This window comes from Gavialis gangeticus, unplaced genomic scaffold (assembly GCF_001723915.1).
Source record: "Gavialis gangeticus isolate Ggan-Ray unplaced genomic scaffold, GavGan_comp1, whole genome shotgun sequence".
Lineage (NCBI taxonomy): Eukaryota > Metazoa > Chordata > Crocodylia > Gavialidae > Gavialis > Gavialis gangeticus.
Window position 1 is genome coordinate 2,070,524 of NW_017728992.1, and position 8,935 is coordinate 2,079,458.

Consider the following 8,935-nt stretch of genomic DNA (forward strand, 5'->3'; position numbering starts at 1 on the left):
TTCCCCCCCGGGGAACCAACTGTTTTTTTTTTTATGGGGGGGTGTGGGGGGGGGGGGGGTTATGTCCTAATGTTTCACACACTATAATATGCAATCAATAGTTTACACATCAGTGGTTTTCAACATTTTTTTTCCATTTGCAGACTCCTAAAAAAATCTGAATGGTCGTGTGGACGTGTTTAAATTATACATGTGGATATTCACGTACTTTTGACTGATCATAGATATCTTTCGTGGATCCCTTAGACAGTCTATTGACCTCCAGGGATCCAGGGATCACATGTTGAAAACTACTGGTTTACATTAAATATTTCAGCTATATTACAAATGAATCTACTGAGACCTTAAATTTTCCACACATCTCAAAGACAGATTATGCTTTTTTCAAAGTTTGAATAACTTGCCATACACCCAGCCCATGAACGTACTGCTGCCTTGCCTTAGAAAATAGCTTTCCATAAGACATCAGCAAATCAAGTGACACTGAAATACAATCAACCACCAGTACACCATTCTTTAAGTTTAGTTAGAACCTTCTTGTAAACCATGTTCCTGTCTCCAAATCCTCTACTACACCAATCCAAATATCAAGAAGAAATGAAAAATGAAAACATGTCAACATCAGAAAAGTGAGAGTAAACAAGACTATGATGCTATACAGAATCCGCTAACTGAATAAACCAACATGCTTTCATGCATACAAACTATCAGCATGGAAAACTTCTCACTAAAGCGGCAAATTTAGAATTACATCAGTGCATTTCCCATGTGAATACCTGCACAGGAATTCTGGTATTTGCTTTGCCAGGGACCGAAAAGCCACTTTATACACAACTCTTCACTCCTTAAGCCACAAGTCACATAAGAGCTCATGCCCTTCTTCAATATAGGCTGGCCATCCTTATGGCACGAGTACCACAAGTGGCACAGGCAACCTTCTTGTTCGTCGCACACCACACATCAGGGAGAAGACAGGTAGCACACTGCCAGATAGGGCAGGGAGCAGACTGGGCAAGGAAATGATTAGAGTGACACTCTGGAAGAGTATGGAGCTAACTTGTGGCATACACCTACCAAAAAGTTTGGCCCCCTATTAGTCACCTTTACCGCAAATCTGGGTTTCTGCCAAGCTGCATTCTCTCTCACACTCTCATCCTTTGCCTCCTTTCTCTATTTAGAAAAGAAGAGGCAGGGACCATCTTTTCAGAGTGGAGTTGCCAACCTACATTACATATACCACAAGGCTCAAAGAGGCTAGGAATCAGGGTTAAGATACCAATGCTGTTAAGACCAGAAAATCACTTCAGAAGCTTAACAGAACTGACTTTCTTCAGAGGACTAACCACCAAAAGAGCCCCCCCCCGTACAGCAGCTGGTACCCATCTACACATTCTACAGCTCAAGACTCACATGGCCATCACGGACAGAGAGCAGAACATGATTAACATTTAGATGTTCTGATGTCCAAGCACCAGGATGAAAAGACATACTGGAAGTGCATAGCATACATTACAGAAATTATTTCAGCAAGTTATTCAATTAAAAAAAAATATTTATGCCCAGAAGGTGAACATAGAAGAGCCAGGCAAAGATGTCTAAATGAAAGAAAGCATGGAACATCAGGAAAAGAAGATTAAGCATAAAGGAAAGAATAAAATAACCAAATTTCAATCAGGTAATGTTAAATCTAAGCTCATTCCCCTGGGGATACTTCTAAAGACACATCAGGAAGGAAGAGCACACAACTTAAGAACTGATGGCACTATTTTCTAGCATCCACCATATAGAGGACTGGGGGCCAATCTCTCTGGTAGATGTTCCCCAAATTAGCCCCATACCCTCCTTAAGTGCCACTCTAATCACTTTCCCTTACCTAATCTACTGCTCAGCTTTCTGCTCTCTCCCCAGTCTACCATCTGCCACAGGTTGGCCAACCTTGATCCAGAGCCCACTACTGGCTCTGACCAACTGAGACCTGACTAACATGTATTACCCCCAACATACGACTAGATATTCATGACTATCATCCAGGGAGAAAAACTGATACCGACTGTCTCTACAGTAAGCCCTGGGATACTGGTTGACTTTCAAAGGAAGAAAGGAAAAAATAAAGTAAGATGTTAAACAATTACTATGTCCTCAGGTTATATGATTGCTGCTGAACAGAAGTAAAAAAGCCTTGCATTTTAAGATGAAGGTTTTTACAGACCCAAGAGAGAAAGTTCTTTCCCTCTCTCAAAAAAAGCCAATTCAAAAGTCGACTGTTAGAAGATGAAGGAACAATCAATAGTACATCTAGTCTAGTGATTCTCAACCAGGGTGCCATGAAATCCTTTTAAGAAGGTCATGTAATATTAGTACTGTTGGGTACACAAACACCTACACATAATTTGTAAGATAAACCCAGAGATATCAAAGACGAATGCATGGTATCTGGCCTGTTGCAGTCTTTTAAATTTATTTACAACAAATGAATTGCTCTATTAGTTTTCCCTGGTTAAAAAAAAACAAGCAGAAGTTAAAACCTCCCATTTTCCAAAGGGTGCCTTGAGTCCAAAAAAGTTGAGATTTTCACCGTGCTAGTCAGACTTCCCACTAACCATACTCTGCCTTATCCTGATGTGTCTGGCAAAGCCAGTAATTTTTTCTTTTAACCATCTGCTGGTAAAAAAGACATAGCATCATATCACCTAAAAGTTGAAAACTGATGAAGCAGTTTATATAACATCTTTAAAAGAACACCACCCACAGCCCAACTGAGTTGTTTAATTATGGTTCCATTTTGTAAATGTTTAATCAAAAAGATTCCTTTGCAGATGGGGAATAATATCCATCAGCATAAAATTTTTAAAAGAGAGAAAGAATCTATTGTTATAGCTGAGTAATTTTACTAGCTACAAAAATTCTTGCGACTAGTGAGAACTAAAACCCAGGCTAGGGTCCTTTTACAGGCTCATCTGCATGTTTATAGCATGTTTGTCCAATGACAATGATCAGTTTTAAGAAATGGAAGGGATGCTGAAAGCGCCTTTCATTTAAGCAATTCCATGGCATCAAGGAAACAAAAGTTCCCTCGGCATTCGGTAGAGCTGTTAGATTTGCACTGTTGCATGCTAAATTTATAGGATTGCCAAGATTTTTTTTTTAGAGAGATCTTGTCTCTCTCCATGACAAAAAGTGCCTACTGACATTGCAAGGTGCACAAAAGTAGCTAACATGCAGTAACTGTTATGCTGAAACAATACACTCTGCTAATAATATCTAGTCTCTTCCTCTAAGCCTTGATCTATGCAACTGATCCATGTTCTGAATAATTATATTACACCTTTTTTCCACACTAATCGCATTTTAAACTGTTAAAAGTTAAAATGCCTTTGCTTTCTAATTTTTTTTTACTAACAAAAAAACTTACAGAAACAATGCATTCTGCACCATTCAAAAGGGTACCCATACACTTACAGAGTAGTCATTATCCAAGCCATTTCACTCTAAACCTTTCTAGGGATTATCCACCCTGACACTAAGCCAGGGCTAGATGAAAACATTTGTGTATGTACTAAAAGAAAGCTTCACCTATAAAGTATATGGCATTTGGAGAATTTGCAAATATACACAGCATTTTACCTTTCCACTAGGTAGAACCACATGGTGAATGGCACAGCAAGGTTTTCCACTTTTAGACAGGGTTCAAGAATAAGGGACTTAGTGTCTGGTACAAATAGGAACCTGGTGAACCACCATGCCCAGTCCTGGTCTTCTGAGAGTTCACTGAGCAGTATATTCTTATTGCTCTGTCGCTACATTTACAAACTCTCTCCACTTGGGGCACTTAAGCAACCTGACCTTTATGCTTCAAAAGATAGCATTCCTGGTGAAAGACACTTTTGCCATCTGGCAGATGCCTCCTGTGATCAAACAGCAGTACATCATCTGCACTTCTGAATAGCTTTGGCAATCAACTCTCATGTCTCACACCCAGGTCAGCCTGGTTCAGGTCTAAGCAACCACACTGCAAAACCCTAACGAAATTACTGTATCATGACAGGAGTTGTACCCCTTCCACCCCCTAAAACATTACTTGGTTCCTGTGCAGTTATGAACGGAACCCTTCTCTAATGCTTTCCCCAGAGATTTTTGGGAGAACCTCTGCCCTGGGTACATAGGAGGAACTCCAGATGAAGACTTTTAGCACTCGCACAATTTAATTTGCACCACCCCTTCCCCAGAAGAAAAAGAGTACCTGTCCAACTAAGAGTACAGCTTAGACTCTAATCCATTCTCCCACCAAAAAGGGCATCACCCATGTTAGCCTTGGCTAACTCGGTAACAAAGACATGCCCCCTTACCCAGGTTTTAATGCAACGCTTCCCTTCCTCCCCTCCCCAACTTTTACTGATGTCTATATACACTATGAAGCCAACCTAGCTTACCATGCACAAAAGGTATACATTAGAGTGACATTTTTCTATAAAAAGGAGAGCCAAGGTATTCTGCAGTGATAAGCACCTGAACCTACTTCAGAACTTTCACACAGCCTCCAAAAAGAGACATTTCTTCACTTTCTTTCTCTGCACCAGAAGTCACATACTAGTTTAAAAGTACCTAGTCACGTTTTGAACTCCTTTTTAAATGAAGCCTTTGTTGTTTCTATATAATAAAAACAGTGCCAAAGCAGAGATGGAGCCTGAAAGATCCATTTCTGCACTTATGAAAAGTTGGAGCACACAAAAGTTCAGGTGGACCCCCGTGTGCAAGTTTGATAAAGTTTTGGAAGATAGACCTGATATCAGCAACTATACAAAAGAACCTCAACAAGACTGTCAGAGAAGCCAATCAGACAACAATCCAGACAGGAATAAAAACCTAAAAAACATGTACCACCAAACAAAAAAGCAGGAATTTAGGATGGGAGAGAAGTCACAGGTTTTATTTATGTATTGGGGGTTTTTTTGTTTTTGTTAACTGCAGTGAGGTAGAAGAGATTCCCAACCAGGAATTCTCAATCGGGGTCCTGAGATCCTTAAAGGTGCCGCAGCATTAGCACTGTTAGGTGTGCAAACAAACACCTGCATGCAGTTCACAAGAGAAACTCAGATACTTCTAATGGGCATCAAAAACATTCTACCCTATTATTTTGTTCTCTGTAACAAAAGAACAGCACTATAATTTTTCATGAGTTAAAAAAACAGTGAAAGGTAACAGCTGGTATTTTTTTTGAGGGGTGCACCTTGACTCTTAAAAAAAAAAAAAGTCCAATTGTCAGAGTAATTACTGTTACAGAATCTGCCTCAGCTGACAGCAAAAAGAAATAGTTTGGTATTAGCCCACCCCCCACCATACATGACCAAAATTAATTTTCCCACAGGAGAAAAAAAAATTGTATTTATTCTGGCTGAGATTTTGTTATTAACCAATACGTCTAGAATTGAGATTGCAAAAAAACTAACATTGCTTGTAGCTACAAGGCACTATAAACACATGCAGACACCCACACAGACACTTTTCTCAGACTAGTACTAGCACTGAAGTATGGTCAGAAAAAGCCTTGGGTATGTATCCCCACCGTATGACCTGTGGGTGTATTAAAATCAAAGACTCCTGGACTGCAAGTCCTCTGTCTGAGGGCAAATGGGGTGGAAAAGACATATTATGTTGCAAGCAAGATTCTAAGTCCCAGTCAGCATCTTAGTTATGTTCACATAGTAGAGGAATTTGTTTAACAGTGGCTCATTCTGCTTGCAAACTTGCCTTAGAGAAGAAACTCAGAGCAGTTCATGAGATCCCAGGACAAGACAAGCTTCCCACAGGCTACATTCATAGTCACTGTTCTGCTGAACTGTACACAAGCAACCACCTCCATGTACAGACAATTATCTAACAGATGTTGGCAAAGTTGCTCCTTCTTCCAATCTGGATTCTCAAGCCTCCGATGTCATCAACACCTACAATAGTTTTAAAACCGTGTACAGTAAGAAGTCCCAGAGTTTATAGGCAACTGAGCCAGCTCAAAATACACATATTTGTCTTATTAAAACAAAAGCAAGCGTTTTCCATTATGATGGAAAGCTACTGACCCAAGATGCAGCTGTTTCTGAATAAACAAATGTGGAGAATGAAATATAAAAATGATACAAAGTAGAGCAGCAATTTTCAGCCATGGTGTGCAGCGCCCTGGGGTGCCTTGAGATGCTTTCAAGGTTGCCACACATTAGCAGTTAGGTGTGCAAACATGAATCACAAGATAAACCAAGATATTTCAAATAAGGATTCCCATTGTTGAAAACATTCTGACTTTTTGTTTTTTCCGAGTTCTCTGTAACAGAAGAGATGCTCTGTTGTTATTCTGTAATCAGAAAACAAGTGAAAATTAAGAGCTGGCATTTTCTGAGGGTTGCCCAGTCTAAAAAAAGTTGAGAACCACTGAGTTAGAATTAATCAATTTGCAGCTTCATTATGATGCAGAACAGAAAAAAAAAAGTTCTCTTCCCCCTAACACATGAATGTAATTATTTTCATTGCCTTTTCAGCGTGTTCTACTTCTGCCACACTAAGGTAGGCACCCAAGCTCCTTGGGGTAAAGGAACCTTATATGTCAGCAAGGGAAAAGAAAGGTTCAAGGATAACCTGCTGCAAGACATGCAAAATGAAGGTCACAGGTCAGATGAGCAAGAATTCCAGAGGCAACTGCTGGAACAGAACAGGGAGGCCAGGCTAGCAGTGAAGTGCCTCATTGTCTCAAAAAAAAAAAAACCCACCCAAAAAACCAACACAACATGGCAGGCTCAAAAAGCTGCTTAGCCTGGTGGCCAGAAAAAGAGTACCCAGTATGTGCACTGCACTGCCATTCTGCAACCATTTAATTTTACGGTGGTAACAAGTCCCTAAAATAAAAGCATGCATAGGTACTTGAATCCTGTTCTCTAGTCCAAATGCAGCTACAAAGACAGACAGATGTACTGGTGATGCACAATTGTAGACAGCAGCGGCAAAACATCTTTCGATTTCAACCACACATTTTGTAATGTAAAGCATTAGTAAAACGGAAGTGTAATCCAAAACTTTTAATGAAGTAATTCCTGGTTTGCATGACAATACAGTTCCATTTTTCTGCACTTGTAACCCAGCTGCAGAACTGCTGTTCAGCAAAGGGGTAATCCAGAGGCATTACAATCTGCATCAGCTGTCTCAACTTGAGGATGTCTGCATGATCTCCACACTAAGACTCACTGCCACCTGCTGATGGTCCCAGCCTGCTGCACAAATGCCATCTGTTCTGATGGTCTCCAGCAGCAGAAATGGGTGCTTACGAGAAACAGTTTAGGATCAGTTCCACGTGGGTCAAATATGTTCTCACAATACTTCTGAAATGATTCAACAAGTAGGGTAGCTCTAGTGTAGATGTTTGAAGTTAGCCTAGCTAGCTCAGGAAACTACAGGAAAAACAGCAGCGACTACAGTTGGAGGGTGAGGAAAGAGCAGTGTTCAAACAGAAGCAAGGCAGCAAAGACTGTCAGGCCAAATGTTGGCAATCATCAGAATACTGAAGTGCTAGTCAAGCACTGAAAAATGCACCAAGTACCTATATAAATTTGTGAATTGCCACATTCATCTTAGTAAGTTAAATCAAAGTACAAATTAGAAGTAGTATTTAATAATATCACTGCTGATTAAACACAAGGAAGAACCAGATTATGAAAATTCACCATTACAGAATTGTACAAAAATTGGAATTCTATTTTTTCCTCCCTTTTTATTTCTAAATATTTTGCCGCCTCACCATCTTACACACTGCCTTTGCAGAGGATTTTGAAGATCACAGAAAACAGTTTTCCTACACTAAATAAGTTGCACACTATTACACATGGAAGCATTATAAAGTACTATAACAATGTCACATCAAGCACCCAACATCTGCTGAGCATGCATGAAAGTAGTAATTTCTATTCTGTAGGAATAACATCTCAACTGTAATACAACAGTACAGTACTATTAAAATTAGTTAGACTCTAGTCAGTTCCACTTCTTATCAATAAAATAACCTGAAGAATACTATAGCCTCCCCAAAAACTACAATCTAGAAATAATAATACACTAACAGCACAGAATCAAAGCATTGACTGAATCACTAAATCATGAAGTATGGCAGAACACCTTAGAGTTCATTCTCTCATCACATTAAAGGTTAGCTGAAAAAATTAAAAAGGAGTAACACAAACATGCAGAAACAGCAAGAGGATAGTCACCATGTAGGTTCTAACCAACCATTCAGGAAAAATCTCGTTTCTGATGACTCATTTGATTAAGGTAACTCACACTATATCACTCTGTCAGATAACAGCAGTTTCACAGCATAATACATTCTAAAACATATTTAATGCTTTCTTTAGAAAAAAGAATTGAAGTTTCTGATGAGTCTGAGAAGAAGGGCAAATTTCTTTCGAAGATAACATATCAAATGTTATGAAACTGTGCATGTTCACAATATATCCAGACCATTTTCACAAAGACGACAAATTCACCAATGGTATATACTGTTGCTGGTAAAAAGTAGGTAACATTTCAAAACTTGTCAGATACAGTAAGACTGCAAATTCAGTGACCTACCTTGAAACCTCATAAAAAGGATTAAGATTCTTGAATCTATTTAATACAGAAAACTCAAATTGCATTCAACATATTTTCCCTCAGAATATGTAGTGCTCTAGACATCACAGGATTCACTGAAAAGATTTGCATTTTATTTTAAGTAGGGGTGAGCCGATAAATATTTTCTTGGCCAATACTGATAGCCAAGTATTAACCAGCCACGCTGGCCCATGTCAATCCAATAACCAATTCACATGAATGAAGCCAGGCAGCATGAAGAGCAGCTCCCTGCAAGCAAGTCTGTAGAGGGGAAGGAAAAGGTTATGGGGAATGCAGATTTGGGGGGGGG

At 39.4% G+C, this 8,935-nt stretch overlaps 1 protein-coding gene across 6 annotated transcripts in view; it reads right to left on the reverse strand.

Moving 5' to 3' along the window:
- Positions 1–8,935, reverse strand: part of RPRD1A (regulation of nuclear pre-mRNA domain containing 1A) — a 73,059-nt gene that overhangs the window by 58,433 nt on the left and 5,691 nt on the right. The window lies entirely within an intron of this gene.